Source organism: Homalodisca vitripennis, chromosome 6, assembly GCF_021130785.1.
Source record: "Homalodisca vitripennis isolate AUS2020 chromosome 6, UT_GWSS_2.1, whole genome shotgun sequence".
NCBI lineage: Eukaryota > Metazoa > Arthropoda > Insecta > Hemiptera > Cicadellidae > Homalodisca > Homalodisca vitripennis.
The window spans coordinates 141,863,953-141,885,318 of NC_060212.1; the positions used below are offsets into that span (position 1 = coordinate 141,863,953).

The 21,366-nt window shown below is 32.0% G+C and overlaps 1 protein-coding gene across 1 annotated transcript in view; it reads right to left on the minus strand.

Annotated features, from left to right (window-relative positions):
* The window catches only part of LOC124364956 (sodium-driven chloride bicarbonate exchanger-like), a 290,283-nt gene that overhangs the window by 143,900 nt on the left and 125,017 nt on the right, over positions 1 to 21,366 (minus strand). The gene's annotated exons all lie outside the window — the stretch shown is intronic.

The window sequence follows — 21,366 nt, forward strand, 5'->3', positions numbered from 1 at the left end:
ATATTTGTTATTTACGAGTATCGCAATGCCACCATAATTATCCGTAGGACCAATATTTTTATATTGATATTAATGTTCGCTAACTCTAATTCAAAATGTCAAAGAATGATATGTACAATCATAACTATACGCTATACAAGAGAAGTAGGCTGCACGTGTGGGTCTTTGTTAAATATCACAATAAAGATTCTAATTCTAGAGGATTAAATTTTACGTCTCCGGTGAAATAACTAATTTATTATAGAACAGTAATAATTTACTATTTTATATAGTTTTTAAATAGTTAGAATGAATGAATGCCCATTTTTATGATACAGCATGTAATATATATATATATATATATATATATATATATATATATATATATATATAATGTCATTAAATATTGACTCGCAAATTATTTATTTCACAAAATTTTTTGAAATTTAATATAACTATTTGGCATTTATTGAAATTTTTCTGAATGTATGTATATGTATACGCAATAAATTATATAAGGTAAAAGGTGAAGCTATAATGAAATATATATATTTCATGATATATATATATATGAATGGTAGCACATTCACCCGGCAAGTGAGAGATCCGGGTTCGACTCCCGGCGGAGCAAGTACTTTTTGTGATTCAATGTTTATTGAAAAAATATATATATATATATATATATATATATACATTCTTCAGTTTTCATGTTTAAATGGTTGTTCGTTTTGCGTAGATGTTAAGCTGCGTCCACACACGCCGACGTTGATAGCTGATAATATAATATGCAGCAGATATAACAGAACATGCAAGTAAATGCCGACGGGTACGCGCATCCATCTTCACTGAGAGTATAACAATGAATTCAGAGCGAACATCAATTTTGCTCGACAGACTACTACAATAATGTACAATCATAACTATACGCTATATATAAATGAAGCGTGCAACTTTGTTTATTAGTTAATTCCCAAGATATAGTGCAGAATTGAATTTGTTCCAATCTCTCAAATGACACGCTTCACCATCGGCAGGCAACAAATAATATAATCCCTACATACGTATATTCAATTACTTATTTTTCTTTAAATAAGATACCTCAACCATGCGAATAATGTGTTATTCGACATGTATTGGTAAAATTCCTTTACAGAAAGTAATGAAATATAAAGGAAATATAAATTGGATCTTCAGCGCAGTATGGAAACTTAGCATCATGTTTCTGCCTGTGAGAGGTTTGACAAGAGAGAACATAATACATGGCAGGGCACAAAGGTGTCGTTCTTAGCAACTAACTTTATGACATCCTGGCTTCAAGGTTTAGAGTTCTTTCCTTCTAGTCACTAACGTGTTTACTCACGTCACATTGTCTCATGTCACCTTCGTATTAGTTTTAAACTGAATAATGTAACATTTTTAAATATTCCTATTCACTTATTTCTTACTCGTTTTTAACTTTGAAAAAATAATCCTGAACGTCACTATTTGATTATGATGTTTCTTCAATTACTTAGTTTTAACATTAACGAAATGTATTTAATTATAACTCAATTAAAGCGGAATAAGTACTAAAACAACATCACAGCTTATTATAGAGCAGCGGAGAAGAAACAATAACGGCCTAAAAGCTTTGCCGAACAGTTTCAACCTCGCTATCTTCTTTATATTAATTTCTTATCCGATGATGGTTAATTAAATCCACGTTAGCAAAACTTTTTCCGGACATTTGCCATCGTTCAGTGAAACAAGAAAGCAGTAACACTACGTTTCGAGATCTGCTACCTGATCTCTTTTTCAGGTAAAGAACTAACCTAATACATAATTAATTACAAACTAGGTTTAAAATAAACGAATCTTACCAAAGCGTTGTGGCACGCCTAAGTCAGGAATCACAACCACCATGTTGTTTGTCAACTTCACTAACTCTAAAAACATGCACCTAATAAAAAAATCAGATTGCAGATCTCGAAACGTAGTGTTACTGATTTCTTGTTGCACTGAACGATGGAAAATGTCCGGAAAATCCTGTTTCCTTCATTAATATTTTAGTAGATACTATCTAGGAAAGCAATTCCGACTAGATTGCAGGAATCATATTTTCTGTTGTCACTAACCGTTACTAACCAAATATTAATAAAAAGGGTGTTTTATCATTTAAACATTATATACCTGTCAATAAAAATTTATTTAATTTTAATTTATAATCAATATAAATATCGAAATATATTCAAATTTGATTGTATGAGTATGAATAACATTTATTAAACATCGTCTTCTGTCATTCCTAGAACCAAATTACGAAAAGAATATATAAAACTTATTGATGCTTAAAATTGTCATTCTTAAAGTCTTATAGCGTAAAATTCAAGACTGTTTTAAGCGCTCTTCTTGAGTTCATGACCATGTATTCAATAATGAAGACTGTCATTATTGAATCAACTTTTCAGGCACACAATATTTTTCATGTTATCGGAAATGTATTCAGCATACTGATTTAAATTATAGCATGTAATGATTAGAATATATTACATACAATGATATTGAAGACCAAAATGTATATTCGTGATCTATATTTTTCGCAGGGATGTAGAAGTAGAGCGGTGAATGTGGTATAGAATATTCCGACTACCTAAGGCATGTCACTCTACCTGCCAATTATCACCCTTCTGTGTAACCTGTCAAGGTTTAATGGAATTTTTCACTCATCACTTCAACTGAATATTCAATAGTCAGGAGGAAACTAAAACTGAAACTCCTAATTCTTTAATCCAGTACAAAAGCTAATTACATTGCATGTGTTGTAGCAGGAAATATACCAGGCAATACACTATTGCCTTTTAGTTTTGTAGACAGGAAGTCTGTTTATTCTATAAAATAGATAAATATGGAGAATAATTCCAACCGATTATGAAGTATCAAAACTTAGTTACCAAGAACCTATCAAGTATTAAGAAGTACAATACTTGAATATCGTTATTAGTGAAATATGCTTTTCGGATTTTCATGCCCTTTCAACAATATGTGTTCTTACACGTATTGTGAAAAAATGCTAAGGTTCAGGATAGTGGAAATGCAAATTTATAAAATATACAATAGCATAGATTTCTTAGAAATAAATATGTTACACATATCGTTGATTGCAACCAAATCAAGTTCACATCTTTAGAACCCATTGTGTATACTCTTTATTAGGTATTTTGACTGTAAGTGGTGGTGTAATTCGAAAAAGGCTTTTTAACTTTGCACCTAAAATCATCATTTTCAATTTAAATTAATTAAGGAAGAAAACATATACTGCTGGAGTGATTTTTAGACAAAATTATATTGCAAAAATTGCCTTGGTGCAAAGTTGTTTTACAGTTATCTCAAAATTAATTGCTTTCAAAGTTTCCTATTTTTTCCATTATATTCCAGAGCTAGCCCGTCATATAAAATTATTCAATAACGTCGTTACTGATGGTATCCATTGAATTTTAAATATTTATTCAAAACCCTTACAATTATAAGATAAATTATTCAAATTTGCATAAAGTCAACAATTACTTCATGTTCTGTTGACGCAATTTGTGAAATTAAGAAGTTACTCGTGAATTTTACATTATTATTGTGTGTAACGTACTGTATAATTCATTGTGGTTTGAACATTTATTCAATCCTTAGAATCATAATGAAAATTGTTCAACATTACATTAGCCAATAGTTTAGTAAAGTAATGCTCTGTTTACTTAAATTGTTAGCTAAGTTTACTTTTGCTATTTGATTGATTTCGTTCTAACATAATTTGTTTTTGTAAAAAACAAAATCTTGTCAAATTAAATTTAGTTATTTGCTTATGTTTAATTCGTTCTTTTTTAAATTACATTAATTCGTATTAAATTGCATTTGGTAAATTGAATTATTTAATTAATTAAAGTGTGGGCAACAGTAGTGAAATTAGAATAACCAAAAAAGCAGGCTATGAATCTGGAGTAACCAAATCTTACTGAGAAATTGCTGAACTTTTCAAGAACTGTAATCATTACCGAAAGTCTGATTATTAATTACTGTTCTTGAATCTTATTTTACAGATTTTAGTGTCATTCAATAAGTTTGGTTGATTTTTTATTTATCGTAATAGTATAGGAGTATTAAAGAATTATTATTTCACAAATTTGTAAGCGATTGATGGTATTAGTACCCAGACCACGCTTCACTTAACTGACTTCGTTAAATTTCTTGGCTAAGAGCGTTTTTTCAGTGTTATTCTAGTTTCCGTTCAAAAATTTGTTTGCACGTATCATTATTGGTGTTCTGGTCAGATGAGTAACATCGCATGGAGGGACATGCTCCATCATCAAACTTTTATGCAAACTGCAAATCTTCAATAGCTCAATTCATTTTGAAGATTCCTTCGGGCAGACAGATCAAACTCGCATCAAACTAGTATGCAAACTGCAAATCTTCAATAGCTCAATTCATTTTGAAGATTCCTTCGGGCAGACAGATCAAACTTGCATCAACCTTGTATGGAAACTGCAAATCTTCAATAGCTCAATTCATTTTGAAGATTCCTTCGGGCAGACAGATCAAACTTGCATCAAACTTGTATGCAAACTGCAAATCTTCAATAGCTCAATTCATTTTGAAGATTCCTTCGGGCAGACAGATCAAACTTGCATCAAACTAGTATGCAAACTGCAAATCTTCAATAGCTCAACTCATTCTGAAGATTCCTTCGGGTAGACAGATAAACAAACAGACTGAGAGGAGACCTTTTGTAGATCCCTTCACTGACAATCGGCTAAAATTTATGGTGGGACTAGCACTATTGAACTTTATCATGTCTATAAAGAAATAGAAAGATTACGTATCAACTGAAAAAACACACTTTGAGTTAAAAATGCATATTTTTTCAAACGTCCTTTTTGTGTTATTTTTTAGTTTACATGAACATATCTATGTACATAACTCACGTGCCGCAATATTTTAGGAAAATTTTGTGCTCTAAAAATTTATTAAGAAAAGTTAATATTAAAATTTTTTTGTGCCACTATCCAGAAAAATTCCAAAAATGAAGAATGAATTGACATTTTTCTAAGAACCCGTAAACATGATGGGTGAAATTGAAAGTGTGACATAACGTCAAGTTGATCTCTACTACACGTGTTTGTTTACAAGAAGGGTTTCAAACAAAGTTTGCTTCTGGCGGAAATGAGGTTGACGCTGAACGTTGACGCTTGAAGGTTACTATCACAGTCTATCCTCCTTGACTTGAACATGACTACTAAAGTCAGTCAGTCAGTCATTGTTCTGTGTTTAAGTTGCAGTAGAGTTTTAAGAGGGAAATTAAAAGACGTTATATTGGAATCGGGCAAAAATCTGTATTTATTATAATGCAGTTTACGTTACAACACAATGTAGAATTTCAAATATGTAAAAAATCGATCAATTATAGATGCTATAGTGAAGTACATTCAAAATCTGGTTAGGACTCGGCTGAAATAGTAGGTCTACTTACAAATGTAAGGTAAGTACAACATTTAATTAGCTGTTATTATTTATGCTAACGAACACATGTGAATGTGAAGACCTATTCTTAAAAACTTAGACCCAATCTGTTCTATGCCATAGTTTTGACCTCAAGAAGAATGCAAAAATTCAAGTTTCAAAATTAATTTACTTATTTAGCATTTATTCACACAATATACTGAAGAAAGATTACTGTTAGCTAATAGTGAGCGTGAATGTCAAAGGCATATTAAAATACATACGGCAAGTAAATTGAAATCGCCCGCAAAATAATACATTAGAACTTACGCTTACATGTTCCACTGGCTTTTGCTTCAAGAAGAAGAGAAGATATCTTCATTAGACAGGAATACAGCGTAGACATGGAAATTACTTTTTGTTAATAGGAAAATTATTTATATTTAAACTGTCCCGAAACGATTGATCAAACATACCTTCTTGTACATATATCGTAGCTATGGCGGGGCGGATTGATTTTATGTCGATTAATCCAACTTAATTGGATTTCAAATTGAGGATTTTGCAAAGAATGTTTACTAGTTGCAACATTTCCACCATTCAGAAGTGACACAATTTTTTTTTTTTTTTTGGAAATCAATCATTCGGAGAAAAAACACAAATATTTACAAAATCTAAGTAATTTTAGCATAGGATATAACGGAATAAATTTTTTAAATTAAGTATTAAAGTTTAAGGGTTGTTACGGTTACATTCTATGATAAAAGTTTTATTTGTAGTCTATTAATTATTTTTCATCAGATCATAACAAAAGAAACGATGGAATATTATCTGATTTCCTGACTATTTAGGCAATTTCGTACCTAATGCGAATTTTAATATCACAATATTTTAAAATTTTAAATAAGTGTTTGAACACACTTCTTTAACCTCATCCCCCATAAAGTGAGGTTATAATAAGATTAAAATATCTAAATAAAAGATTAAATATTATTAAGTAGAAATACGAGTTGTTATTTTTTACAAAAGCATAATGCAAGATTAAAAAAACGTGTTTTGAAAATTATATTCATGATATCTGATAGTAAAGTGCAGTCAATTCGAAAGTAGGAAAAGATTAATGGGCTTTCAGAGGGAGAATTCAATTCGATAATCATTTGTAAGTGATTCTACTCGATCAGAGGTTCCATTAATGTGACGTGTACATTCATTACGAGAATTGTGACAGAGATAAATGGTGGTTGATGCAACAGGGTGGGTGTGGGATAGGGGAGGGGATATTACCTTAAATGATCCTAGAACATGTTGTCTCCCCCCTCCCTCCACCATCCCACACACCATCTTACCCTCCTGCCGTGTGTCATCTGACCTTACGAGTGTGTTGCTCATGTTACAGTGTCAATTTAATTGTCAGGCTTGCCACACGGGTAGGCGTAATTCCATTACCACCACACGAGGTCACAAAGTAGTTCTTTTTGTTTGTCTCTTTATTTTGTTGAACATCAACTTTCTGGTTGTTTGTTTTGCCTCCCTTGCTCGTGTTTTGTTTTTTTACATTGGGAAAAATAATAACATGCCTTATTTCAAAAATACAAAAAAATATATTGTATTAAAATCGTCCTAGATTTGAACAAAACCATTCACTCTAAAAATAACATACTCAGGCATACATAACTCCGTGTATATGTATATCATACGCACAGTTATAGATAAGATTTTCTCAATTTTTACTTAAGCCAATAATGAGGTTTTCTATTTGTATTAGACATGCCAGTTACTCGTAAAAACTCGTCAACAAAATACAACGCTTTAGAACACCAATTTTTCAATTGAGCTTTGATCCCCCCCCCATTTTAGCTGTTTGATACTTTCTGGAGAACGTTCGATTGATATAACAGCAAATTGCGAAGACGAATTTCTGAATTTATATTATATTTAGTTGTCCCTTGTCCCTCGTTTCGTATTGGTGAACATACATTACCGAGGCGCATCCTCATAAAAAGTACATGATTGCCTCTAGAAAGAATTTAGCCACAGGGTAAAGTCAGTAATCCTAGAAAGCTTTCTATACGATTCTCTAATTTTCAAATTCGTAAGGACTCTTGAAGTCTTAAAGTTCGTTTAAGCTTGTTATTGGCGAAGCAGTGTAAAGTATGATTTCATAGCCCAAATGAGGATATATTAAACCGTAATAAGGAACTTTCAGGACCTTACTTTGGACAATATCCTGTCAAGCCGTGAAAAGAAAAAGATACTTAAGGCAATCGTGGCACAGACATGATTCAAGAGATCATCCAATTTAGTCATATATTTAGGTACACTCATAGGAATGTTATTAAAACCGTTCCTCCAATCGTGAGATAATCCGCACTCACTGAAGGTCTACTTTCAAAATCTAGTTTCCTCAATGAAAGCTTCATGAAATTTGTTTTTACATGTGTTTTTAGGCTGATTTCAGAAAAGAATTTAATGCAGGACTTCAGCTTATAAAACCTCAATATTTCAGTCTTGAAAGGTCTTGGATTTAAAGCAGAGAGCCGTGTTATCCTCATACCACGTGGTCGATACCTCTCCATTATGGATCGATTGATTGAGATCATTTACATAAATAAGAAAAAGAATGGGTCTCAAGATAGATCCCTGTGGGATTCTAGAGGTAATCTTTGCAATTGAGGAAAGACGCTCGAGATCTCCAGACAGTGTTCTCGGCCATCAAGATATGAATCAGGCAGCAACGACTAACTTGTGCAGCAGTGTTTCATAGCACACAGTAAAAGGCTTTTGAGTGGTCTAGAAATGTGCTGAATACATGTTAATGCTTCTCTAGTCCATTAAAAACATGTTCAATAAAGTTTGATACAGCATCTAATGTTCTGAGTTTTCTCCGAATATAAATTGTGTTGGACTTAAAATTTCAACATTTTGGAAGAAACTCATAGGTTTCTCAAGGAATATGTTTTCAAATCCTCTACTCATTACTGGCAGAATGGAAATTGGACTATAATTTCTGACTTTTAAAGGGTTATACAGAGTGGTCCGGGAAAAAAGGAACAACAAATTATAATAGGTTATTGTAAGCCTAAAAATAAGACAAAAAGTTCATATAAACATATGTCTGGAAACGTTTCGTTAGCCGAGATAAGGCTAAAAAGAATTTACACAGATCTTCACTTCGAGGATTAAATAAAACTAGACTGAAACCATTACAACAGCAATCAAGACAAACGTTTCATCGTTTCATATGCATTTTGACCGGGAAATGGAATAAACCGGGCCCCAGAACCGTACGTCGCTTAGTTTGTAGAATAACTTTTTTACTTTTGATGCACTATAATTTCATTAAATGGGTAACAAATGCATAAATTCATGACCAAATATTGTAGAGAATTTAATTGTGAGAAGTTTGGAGTAAATTGTCCATTGTTGCATGAGGATTCTAATATAACCAATGATAACATATTTTATATTAACACAATCACAAGTTAATTTAGCTTCGTTAATACAAAGAGTTCTTGAAACAATACAAGCATTGTTTCCTGGTAGAAGTTGTTGCACTTGTCGTATCTATATGAAATGGATACAATCCGTGTAAGTGGAAAGTTCGCAACACACGAGTTTTTAAGATAATAAGTTGCATAGATATTCTCCGCAATCTTGTAGTAGTAGTACTACGCCCTCCAACTGTCGGTCGGCGATTTTTGCGCCGACTCGGTCGTTTCTTTAGTGTCACCGGTGATATTTTCGCCGACCGACATGTACTGGCTTTATAGGTTTTATAAATCCAAATACCGTTCAAAGACACATAAATGATATATCATTACAAAGGTAATGAAATAGGCAATCGTTTTGTATACCTTTGAATTCCTTATTGTCTGTTTCCAGACAGTATCGATACAACCAATTGACGTGATGATTTCTCGCGGTTGAAATACGTCGAGTGTTCGCGAGATTGTGAACGAGCGGTGTTGTTGTTACTCGTGGTGATATTTGGTATGTTTTATTGCGCTAGTATTGCTGTTTTACTGTGTTAGAGTAACAATGGGTGAGCCTTGTCGATCAAGTGACATTAGGGAAATTCTTGCGGACCAAAATCTTAGTGAATTGACCGAAACGGAAAACGAAGATAACGACGCTGGATTACTTCGTGAGACTTTTCATGGTTCTTTTGAGTATTTGTCTTCAAATAATGATGACATTGATTTTAATTTGGTTGATTTGAACGAATTAACTGATTTTTCATCAGGTTCAGATGATGATTACATTCCAGATTTGTCCGAACTTGAACCAAGTGAAAGGGATAAAGTTTTAACCGGACGAAGTTTTTCTTATTTTGTCGTTGCTAGGTAACCGCTTGCATAATAAGAGCATAGTAATTCCTTTTTTTAGTATATCATTATAAAGTTATATATTTTTGTATTCACAATGAAATTACAGATTTTATAGCAATCTCATTTTTTTAGAAAGATATCAATTAAATTATGTTATATACACTGAAAGTAAAAAAATTAAATGAAAAAAACAACACAAAAAAAGTTTTGACCTTTTTTTAAAAATAAAAAACATTTTTTTGATTTTAAAATGTATTTAAAATTGTTTTTACAGATCTTTATAAGCAAAATGATATATTTAACAACATATTTACCATAATTATTGATTTTTTATGAATTTTTATAAATGCCCCTGCAAAACCACCAAATATAGGCGGACACTGTGGAAAATATGATAGACAGTTGGAGGGTTACTGATCGGAGGATACTTTCAGCATCATCTTCATTTTGAAGCTCTCGGTTAAATAAAATTATCACGCTAGGAAATCAACCAGTCTCACGAATATTAATAAAATTCCTGCCAAATACCTTATGACTTGGTACTTTATGTTTTGTATTACGCGTGAGGAAATACGTGAGGTATTATTAAAAGAAATGTGAAACAAAACCAATAAATTTCTAAATACATGTAAAATTTTAATTTAAGTTAAATTAATTATTAATAAACACAATACATTTTAAATGTAATTTGAGAAAATCTTTCTCACAGGTTAAAATGAAATAACGAAAATTTACTTCAAATTCAATTTCAATTTTATACATGAAACATTTTTTACTAACTGTAATTTTATTAATTTATGAGAACGTAGTGGATCAAAAATGTACTAATATCCAAATTTTAAAAATTATTCTTCAAACGTTCAAGGTAGGAGTACACAGCATCAGTCCAAACCCAAATTGGAGTGTAAGATATCTAGCGGAATTTATAGACAGGTCAACATACAACCAGACAAAGAAAACGATAATTTTATTACTATCCTTAGTAATAGCTAACTAAAGTATTGACAATTTCACATTTATATCTCAGTTAGTTCTCGTAGTATCACTCTGTGCTACAGATTTTGTTAATGCTCAGCCAAATTTCAGGGAGACACATGCACCGTCTTCGAAATCTATCTTTTCTATTATACATAAAGGTTAAAATACATCACAACATTTTATAACAAGGCTTTGTTGAGGTTGCACGTCAAATTTCAAATCTATTACTTAAGTCATTCTCGAGATGTCCTACGGATATATAGACAAAAAGGCAAACATACAAAAAAGTTAAAACGAAATGGCACATAAAAAAATTATTCTTACAGAACAGTTGTATGCAAAATATGAAGTCTACATATGCAATCTTCCTTGATGTATTGCCACATGATATACATCCAAAAGTTTGTTAAATTGCTTTACATCAAGTAGTAAAAAATGTCTTTCACTCCAAGTCACTATAAAACTATATATGTGTTGGGTTAATGTTTTTATTAACATGAAAAATAATTTCATCTCTTATGGGTGTTTAATGTGTGTTCCAAAATGTATTCATTCTAAATTTTTAACGTTTTCCGCCGGGATGTTGTTTCCATCGATCAACTGACTGCATGAGCTGAAGCTTGGAAGATACCGGCAAAATTGCTATACAATTGTACAGGCCCTCAGTCTTTAGTGTCAGTTACGGCCTGAAAACGTAAGGTCGTAATCAAGTAAGTCTCCAAGGATCTTAACCCTCTCATCACGGTCAGGTTTCCAACATCGAGCGCGCCTGCGACTCCACTATCAGCGAGGGCATGTAGCATATTGTGCGGAGGTACTTGGAGAACTGAACATTTGCCCACATTGAGCTTCAGATCATTGTTCACTGACCGTGTTACGACATTTTGCAGGCCACAGTTAATTTTATCGATGGGCTATTGAAGTGTTTCCAGGCTCAATATATAAGTGTATTTGGAAATCATCCACATAAAAATAAGTGGAACAATATTTGTACACAAAATTAGAGAAGTACAAGTTACCAAGATTGGTCCTAAGCAATTACCTTGAGGAACACCTTTTAATTTAAAAAGAGGAGGAGATGTCACATTAAAAATTTGATGAAGTGCTGTCTTTCATTTAACTATGATTTTTTTTTCCATCCAATTCATCCCCTCGCCAAATCCATAATAATTCATCTTAGCTAGAAACATCTCATGACAAGTGGAATCAAAAAAGTCGAGAGATCTGAGAGAATCAAAAGGCTGATTTGCCTTTTGTTTTGCTTCAAATCAATCGCTAAAGATATTGCTAAGGACATTGGATGTGTCACAGTTCCGTTAAGCCCAGATTGTCATTTTGGTAAAAAAAGGTTTTTATTCACATGGTCAGTAATTTGATGAAGGCTATATTTTCGAAATCGACATTACGGGTAATTATCAGTACCATTGACCTTGTACTGTATCGACTCTCCTTATTCTGTTTGATAAGATCCTCGCACAGGCCAGTGGGCTATGAGGGCGGACAGAATAAGGCTTAAAAGGGGATCGGCCTCTCCTTTAAATAAAAAAAATATTGACTTTGCTAACGTTCAGCCAAATCCCATTGAGGGTCATACACATCATCGATCTCCATTTTGTCTTTATGCAAATAAACCTATAACATGGAGAAGCGAAGGACGCAGACAGACCTTAAGAAACAGTCTTCCCGACCAATACAACAAATCAACCTTTTTACCTTTTTTTATTACGTGAAACCTTCGTCTGTTGTTTACATATTTGTTATTTACGAGTATCGCAATGCCACCATAATTATCCGTAGGACCAATATTTTTATATTGATATTAATGTTCGCTAACTCAAATTCAAAATGTCAAAGAATGATATGTACAATCATAACTATACGCTATACAAGAGAAGTAGGCTGCACGTGTGGGTCTTTGTTAAATATCACAATAAAGATTCTAATTCTAGAGGATTAAATTTTACGTCTCCGGTGAAATAACTAATTTATTATAGAACAGTAATAATTTACTATTTTATATAGTTTTTAAATAGTTAGAATGAATGAATGCCCATTTTTATGATATGTATATATATATATATATATATAATGTCATTAAATATTGACAAATTATTTATTTCACAAAAGTTTTTGAAATTTAATATAACTATTTGGCATTTATTGAAATTTTTCTGAATGTATGTATATGTATACGCAATAAATTATATAAGGTAAAAGGTGAAAGCTATAATGAAATATATATATTTCATGATATATATATGAATGGTAGCACATTCACCCGGCAAGTGAGAGATCCGGGTTCGACTCCCGGCGGAGCAAGTACTTTTTGTGATTCAATGTTTATTGAAATTATATATATATATATATATATATATATATATATATATATATCTTAAAATCATTATTGGATCTAAATTACATAAATTAAATGAATTAAAAAAATAAAGTCAAATTTAATATATATATATATATATACATTCTTCAGTTTTCATGTTTAAATGGTTGTTCGTTTTGCGTAGATGTTAAGCTGCGTCCACACACGCCGACGTTGATAGCTGATAATATAATATGCAGCAGATATAACAGAACATGCAAGTAAATGCCGACGGGTACGCGCATCCATCTTCACTGAGAGTATAACAATGAATTCAGAGCGAACATCAATTTTGCTCGACAGACTACTACAATAATGTACAATCATAACTATACGCTATATGTAAATGAAGCGTGCAACTTTGTTTATTAGTTAATTCCCAATATATAGTGCAGAATTAAATTTGTTCCAATCTCTCAAATGACACGCTTCACCATCGGCAGGCAACAAATAATATAATCCCTACATTCGTATATTAAATTACTTATTTTTCTTTAAATAAGATACCTCAACCATGCGAATAATTTGTTATTCAATATGTATTGGTAAAATTCCTTTACAGAAAGTAATGAAATATAAAGGAAATATAAATTGGATCTTCAGCGCAGTATGGAAACTTAGCATCATGTTTCTGCCTGTGAGAGGTTTGACAAGAGAGAACATAATACATGGCAGGGCACAAAGGTGTCGTTCTTAGCAGCTAACTTTATGACATCCTGGCTTCAAGGTTTAGAGTTCTTTCCTTCTAGTCACTAACGTGTTTACTCACGTCACATTGTCTCATGTCACCTTCGTATTAGTTTTAAACTGAATAATGTAACATTTTTAAATATTCCTATTCACTTATTTCTTACTCGTTTTTAAATTTGAAAAAAATAGTCCTGAACGTCACTATTTGATTATGATATTTCTTCAATTACTTAGTTTAACATTAACAAAATGTATTTAATTATAACTCAATTAAAGCGGAATAAGTACTAAAACAACATCACAGCTTATTATAGAGCAGCGGAGAAACAATAACGGCCTAAAAAATTTGCCGAACAGTTTCAACCTCGCTATATATTAATTTCTTATCCGATGATGGTTAATTAAATCCACGTTAGCAAACTTTTCCGGACATTTGCCATCGTTCAGTGAAACAAGAAAGCAGTAACACTACGTTTCGAGATCTGCTACCTGAACTCTTTTTCAGGTAAAGAACTAACCTAATACATAATTAATTACAAACTAGGTTAAAATAAACGAATCTTACCAAAGCGTTGTGGCAAGCCTAAGTCAGGAATCACAACCACCATGTTGTTTGTCAACTTCACTAACTCTAAAAACATGCACCTAATAAAAAAATCTGATTGCAGATCTCGAAACGTAGTGTTACTGATTTCTTGTTGCACTGAACGATGGAAAATGTCCGGAAAATCCTGTTTCCTTCATTAATATTTTAGTAGATACTATCTAGGAAAACAATTCCGACTAGATTGCAGGAATCATATTTTCTGTTGTCACTAACCGTTACTAACCAAATATTAATAAAAAAGGGTGTTTTTTTATATCATTTAAACATTATATACCTGTCAATAAAAATTTATTTAATTTTGATTTATAATCAATATAAATATCGAAATATATTCAAATTTGATTGTATAAGCATGAATAACATTTATTAAACATCGTCTTCTGTTATTCCTAGAACCAAATTACGAAAAGAATATATAAAACTTATTGATGCTTAAAATTGTCATTCTTAAGTCTTTTAGTGTAAAAGTCAACACTGTTTTAAGCGCTCTTTTTTAGTTCATGACCATGTATTGAAGACTGTCATTATTGAATCAACTTTACAGGCACACAATATTTTTCATGTATTGTATTCAGGAATTGTATTCAGCATACTGATTTAAATTATAGCATGTAATGATTAGAATATATTACATACAATGATATTGAAGACCAAAATGTATATTCGTGATCTATATTTTTCGCAGGGATGTAGAAGTAGAGCGGGGAATGTGGTATAGAATATTCCGACTACCTAAGGCATGTCACTCTACCTGCCAATTATCACCCTTCTGTGTAACCTGTCAAGGTTTAATGGAATTTTTCACTCATCACTTCAACTGAATATTCAATAGTCAGGAGGAAACTAAAACTGAAACTCCTAATTCTTTAAACCAGGACAAAAGTTAATTACATTGCATGTGTTGTAGCAGGAAATATACAGGGCAATACACTATTGCCTTTTAGTTTTGTAGACAGGAAGTCTATTTATTCTATAAAATAGATAAATATGGAGAATAATTCCAACCGATTATGAAGAATCAAAACTTAGTTACCAAGAACCTATCAAGTATTAAGAAGTACAATACTTGAATATCGTTATTAGTGAAATATGCTTTTCGGATTTTCATGTCCTTTCAACAATATGTGTTCTTACACGTATTGTGAAAAAAATGCTAAGGTTCAGGATAGTGGAAATGCAAATTTATAAAATATACAATAGCATAGATTTCTTAGAAATAAATATGTTACACATATCGTTGATTGCAACCAAATCAAGTTCACATCTTTAGAACCCATTGTGTATACTCTTTATTAGGTATTTTGACTGTAAGTGGTGGTGTAATTCGAAAAAGTCTTTTTAACTTTGCACCTAAAATCATCATTTTCAATTTAAATTAATTAAGGAAGAAAACATATACTGCTGGAGTGATTTTTAGACAAAATTATATTGCAAAAATTGCCTTGGTGCAAAGTTGTTTTACAGTTATCTCAAAATTAATTGCTTTCAAAGTTTCCTATTTTTTCCATTATATTCCAGAGCTAGCCCGTCATATAAAATTATTCAATAACGTCGTTACTGATGGTATCCATTGAATTTTAAATATTTATTCAAAACCCTTACAATTATAAGATAAATTATTCAAATTTGCATAAAGTCAACAATTACTTCATGTTCTGTTGACGCAATTTGTGAATTAAGAAGTTACTCGTGAATTTTACATTATTATTGTGTGTAACGTACTGTATAATTCATTGTGGTTTGAACATTTAATTCAATCCTTAGAATCATAATGAAAATTGTTCAACATTACATTAGCCAATAGTTTAGTAAAGTAATGCTCTGTTTACTTAAATTGTTAGCTAAGTTTACTTTTGCTATTTGATTGATTTCGTTCTAACATAATTTGTTTTTATAAAAAACAAAATCTTGTCAAATTAAATTTAGTTATTTGCTTATGTTTAATTCGTTCTTTTTTAAATTACATTAATTCGTATTAAATTGCATTTGGTAAATTGAATTATTTAATTAATTAAAGTGTGGGCAACAGTAGTGAAATTAGAATAACCAAAAAAGCAGGCTATGAATCTGGAGTAACCAAATCTTACTGAGAAATTGCTGAACTTTTCAAGAACTATAATCATTACCGAAAGTCTGATTATTAATTACTGTTCTTGAATCTTATTTTACAGATTTTAGTGTCATTCAATAAGTTTGGTTGATTTTTTATTTATCGTAATAGTATAGGAGTATTAAAGAATTATTATTTCACAAATTTGTAAGCGATTGATGGTATTAGTCCCCAGACCACGCTTCACTTAACTGACTTCGTTAAATTTCTTGGCTAAGAGCGTTTTTTCAGTGTTATTCTAGTTTCCGTTCAAAAATTTGTTTGCACGTATCATTATTGGTGTTCTGGTCAGATGAGTAACATCGCATGGAGGGACATGCTCCATCATCAAACTTTTATGCAAACTGCAAATCTTCAATAGCTCAATTCATTTTGAAGATTCCTTCGGGCAGACAGATCAAACTCGCATCAAACTAGTATGCAAACTGCAAATCTTCAATAGCTCAATTCATTTTGAAGATTCCTTCGGGCAGACAGATCAAACTTGCATCAACCTTGTATGGAAACTGCAAATCTTCAATAGCTCAATTCATTTTGAAGATTCCTTCGGGCAGATAGATCAAACTTGTATGCAAACTGCAAATCTTCAATAGCTCAATTCATTTTGAAGATTCCTTCGGGCAGACAGATCAAACTTGCATCAAACTAGTATGCAAACTGCAAATCTTCAATAGCTCAACTCATTCTGAAGATTCCTTCGGGTAGACAGATAAACAAACAGACTGAGAGGAGACCTTTTGTAGATCCCTTCACTGACAATCGGCTAAAATTTATGGTGGGACTAGCACTATTGAACTTTATCATGTCTATAAAGAAATAGAAAGATTACGTATCAACTGAAAAAACACACTTTGAGTTAAAAATGCATATTTTTTCAAACGTCCTTTTTGTGTTATTTTTTAGTTTACATGAACATATCTATGTACATAACTCACGTGCCGCAATATTTTAGGAAAATTTTGTTGCTCTAAAAATTTATTAAGAAAAGTTAATATTAAAATTTTTTTGTGCCACTATCCAGAAAAATTCCAAAAATGAAGAATGAATTGACATTTTTCTAAGAACCCGTAAACATGATGGGTGAAATTGAAAGTGTGTCATAACGTCAAGTTGATCTCTACTACACGTGTTTGTTTACAAGAAGGGTTTCAAACAAAGTTTGCTTCTGGCGGAAATGAGGTTGACGCTGAACGTTGACGCTTGAAGGTTTACTATCACAGTCTATCCTCCTTGACTTGAACATGACTACTAAAAGTCAGTCAGTCAGTCATTGTTCTGTGTTTAAGTTGCAGTAGAGTTTTAAGAGGGAAATTAAAAGACGTTATATTGGAATCGGGCAAAAATCTGTATTTATTATAATGCAGTTTACGTTACAACACAATGTAGAATTTCAAATATGTAAAAAATCGATCAATTATAGATGCTATAGTGAAGTACATTCAAAATCTGGTTAGGACTCGGCTGAAATAGTAGGGTCTACTTACAAATGTAAGGTAAGTACAACATTTAATTAGCTGTTATTATTTATGCTAACGAACACATGTGAATGTGAAGACCTATTCTTAAAAACTTAGACCCAATCTGTTCTATGCCATAGTTTTGACCTCAAGAAGAATGCAAAAATTCAAGTTTCAAAATTAATTTACTTATTTAGCATTTATTCACACAATATACTGAAGAAAGATTACTGTTAGCTAATAGTGAGCGTGAATGTCAAAGGCATATTAAAATACATACGGCAAGTAAATTGAAATCGCCCGCAAAATAATACATTAGAACTTACGCTTACATGTTCCACTGGCTTTTGCTTCAAGAAGAAGAGAAGATATCTTCATTAGACAGGAAACAGCGTAGACATGGAAATTACTTTTTGTTAATAGGAAAATTATTTATATTTAAACTGTCCCGAAACGATTGATCAAACATACCTTCTTGTACATATATCGTAGCTATGGCGGGGCGGATTGATTTTATGTCGATTAATCCAACTTAATTGGATTTCAAATTGAGGATTTTGCAAAGAATGTTTACTAGTTGCAAACATTTCCACCATTCAGAAGTGACACAATTTTTTTTTTTTTTTGGAAATCAATCATTCGGAGAAAAAACACCAATATATCTAAGTAATTTTAGCATAGGATATAACGGAATAAATTTTTTAAATTAAGTATTAAAGTTTAAGGGTTGTTACGGTTACATTCTATGATAAAAGTTTATTTGTAGTCTATTAATTATTTTTCATCAGATCATAACAAAAGAAACGATGGAATATTATCTGATTTCCTGACTATTTAGGCAATATGCGAATTTTAATATCACAATATTTTAAAATTTTAAAATAAAGTGTTTGAACACACTTCTTTAACCTCATCCCCCATAAAGTGAGGTTATAATAAGATTAAAATATCTAAATAAAAGATTAAATATTATTAAGTAGAAATACGAAGTTGTTATTTTTTACAAAAGCATAATGCAAGATTAAAAAAACGTGTTTTGAAAATTATATTCATGATATCTGATAGTAAAGTGCAGTCAATTCGAAAGTAGGAAAAGATTAATGGGCTTTCAGAGGGAGAATTCAATTCGATAATCATTTGTAAGTGATTCTACTCGATCAGAGGTTCCATTAATGTGACGTGTACATTCATTACGAGAATTGTGACAGAGATAAAATGGTGGTTGATGCAACAGGGTGGGTGTGGGATAGGGGAGGGGATATTACCTTAAATGATCCTAGAACATGTTGTCTCCCCCCTCCCTCCACCATCCCACACACCATCTTACCCTCCTGCCGTGTGTCATCTGACCTTACGAGTGTGTTGCTCATGTTACAGTGTCAATTTAATTGTCAGGCTTGCCACACGGGTAGGCGTAATTCCATTACCACCACACGAGGTCACAAAGTAGTTCTTTTTGTTTGTCTCTTTATTTTGTTGAACATCAACTTTCTGGTTGTTTGTTTTGCCTCCCTTGCTCGTGTTTTGTTTTTTTTACATTGGAAAAATAATAACATGCCTTATTTCAAAAATACAAAAAAATATATTGTATTAAAATCGTCCTAGATTTGAACAAAACCATTCACTCTAAAAATAACATACTCAGGCATACATAACTCCGTGTATATGTATATATCATACGCACAGTTATAGATAAGATTTTCTCAATTTTTACTTAAGCCAATAATGAGGTTTTCTATTTGTATTAGACATGCCAGTTACTCGTAAAAACTCGTCAACAAAATACAACGCTTTAGAACACCAATTTAGCCACAGGGTTAAAGTCAGTAATCCTAGAAAGCTTTCTATACGATTCTCTAATTTTCAAATTCGTAAGGACTCTTGAAGTCTTAAAGTTCGTTTAAGCTTGTTATTGGCGAAGCAGTGTAAAGTATGATTTCATAAGCCCAAATGAGGATATATTAAACCGTAATAAGGAACTTTCAGGACCTTACTTTGGACAATATCCTGTCAAGCCGTGAAAAGAAAAAGATACTTAAGGCAATCGTGGCACAGACATGATTCAAGAGATCATCCAATTTAGTCATATATTTAGGTACACTCATAGGAATGTTATTAAAACCGTTCCTCCAATCGTGAGATAATCCGCACTCACTGAAGGTCTACTTTCAAAATCTAGTTTCCTCAATGAAAGCTTCATGAAATTTGTTTTTTACATGTGTTTTTAGGCTGATTTCAGAAAAGAATTTAATGCAGGACTTCAGCTTATAAAACCTCAATATTTCAGTCTTGAAAGGTCTTGGATTTAAAGCAGAGAGCCGTGTTATCCTCATACCACGTGGTCGATACCTCTCCATTATGGATCGATTGATTGAGATCATTTACATAAATAAGAAAAAGAATGGGTCTCAAGATGATTCCTGTGGGATTCTAGAGGTAATCTTTGCAATTGAGGAAAGACGCTCGAGATCTCCAGACAGTGTTCTCGGCCATCAAGATATGAATCAGGCAGCAACGACTAACTTGTGCAGCAGTGTTTCATAGCACACAGTAAAAGGCTTTTGAGTGGTCTAGAAATGTGCTGAATACATGTTAATGCTTCTCTAGTCCATTAAAAACATGTTCAATAAAGTTTGATACAGCATCTAATGTTCTGAGTTTTCTCCGAATATAAATTGTGTTGGACTTAAAATTTCAACATTTTGGAAGAAACTCATAGGTTTCTCAAGGAATATGTTTTCAAATCCTCTACTCATTACTGGCAGAATGGAAATTGGACTATAATTTCTGACTTTTAAAGGGTTATACAGAGTGGTCCGGGAAAAAAGGAACAACAAATTATAATAGGTTTATTGTAAGCCTAAAAATAAGACAAAAAGTTCATATAAACATATGTCTGGAAACGTTTCGTTAGCCGAGATAAGGCTAAAAAGAATTTACACAGATCTTCACTTCGAGGATTAAATAAAAACTAGACTGAAACCATTACAACAGCAATCAAGACAAACGTTTCATCGTTTCATATGCATTTTGACCGGGAAATGGAAATAAACCGGGCCCCAGAACCGTACGTACGTCGCTTAGTTTGTAGAATAACTTTTTTACTTTTGATGCACTATAATTTCATTAAATGGGTAACAAATGCATAAATTCATGACCAAATATTGTAGAGAATTTAATTGTGAGAAGTTTGGAGTAAATTGTCCATTGTTGCATGAGGATTCTAATATAACCAATGATAACATATTTTATATTAACACAATCACAAGTTAATTTAGCTTCGTTAATACAAAGAGTTCTTGAAACAATACAAGCATTGTTTCCTGGTAGAAGTTGTTGCACTTGTCGTATCTATATGAAATGGATACAATCCGTGT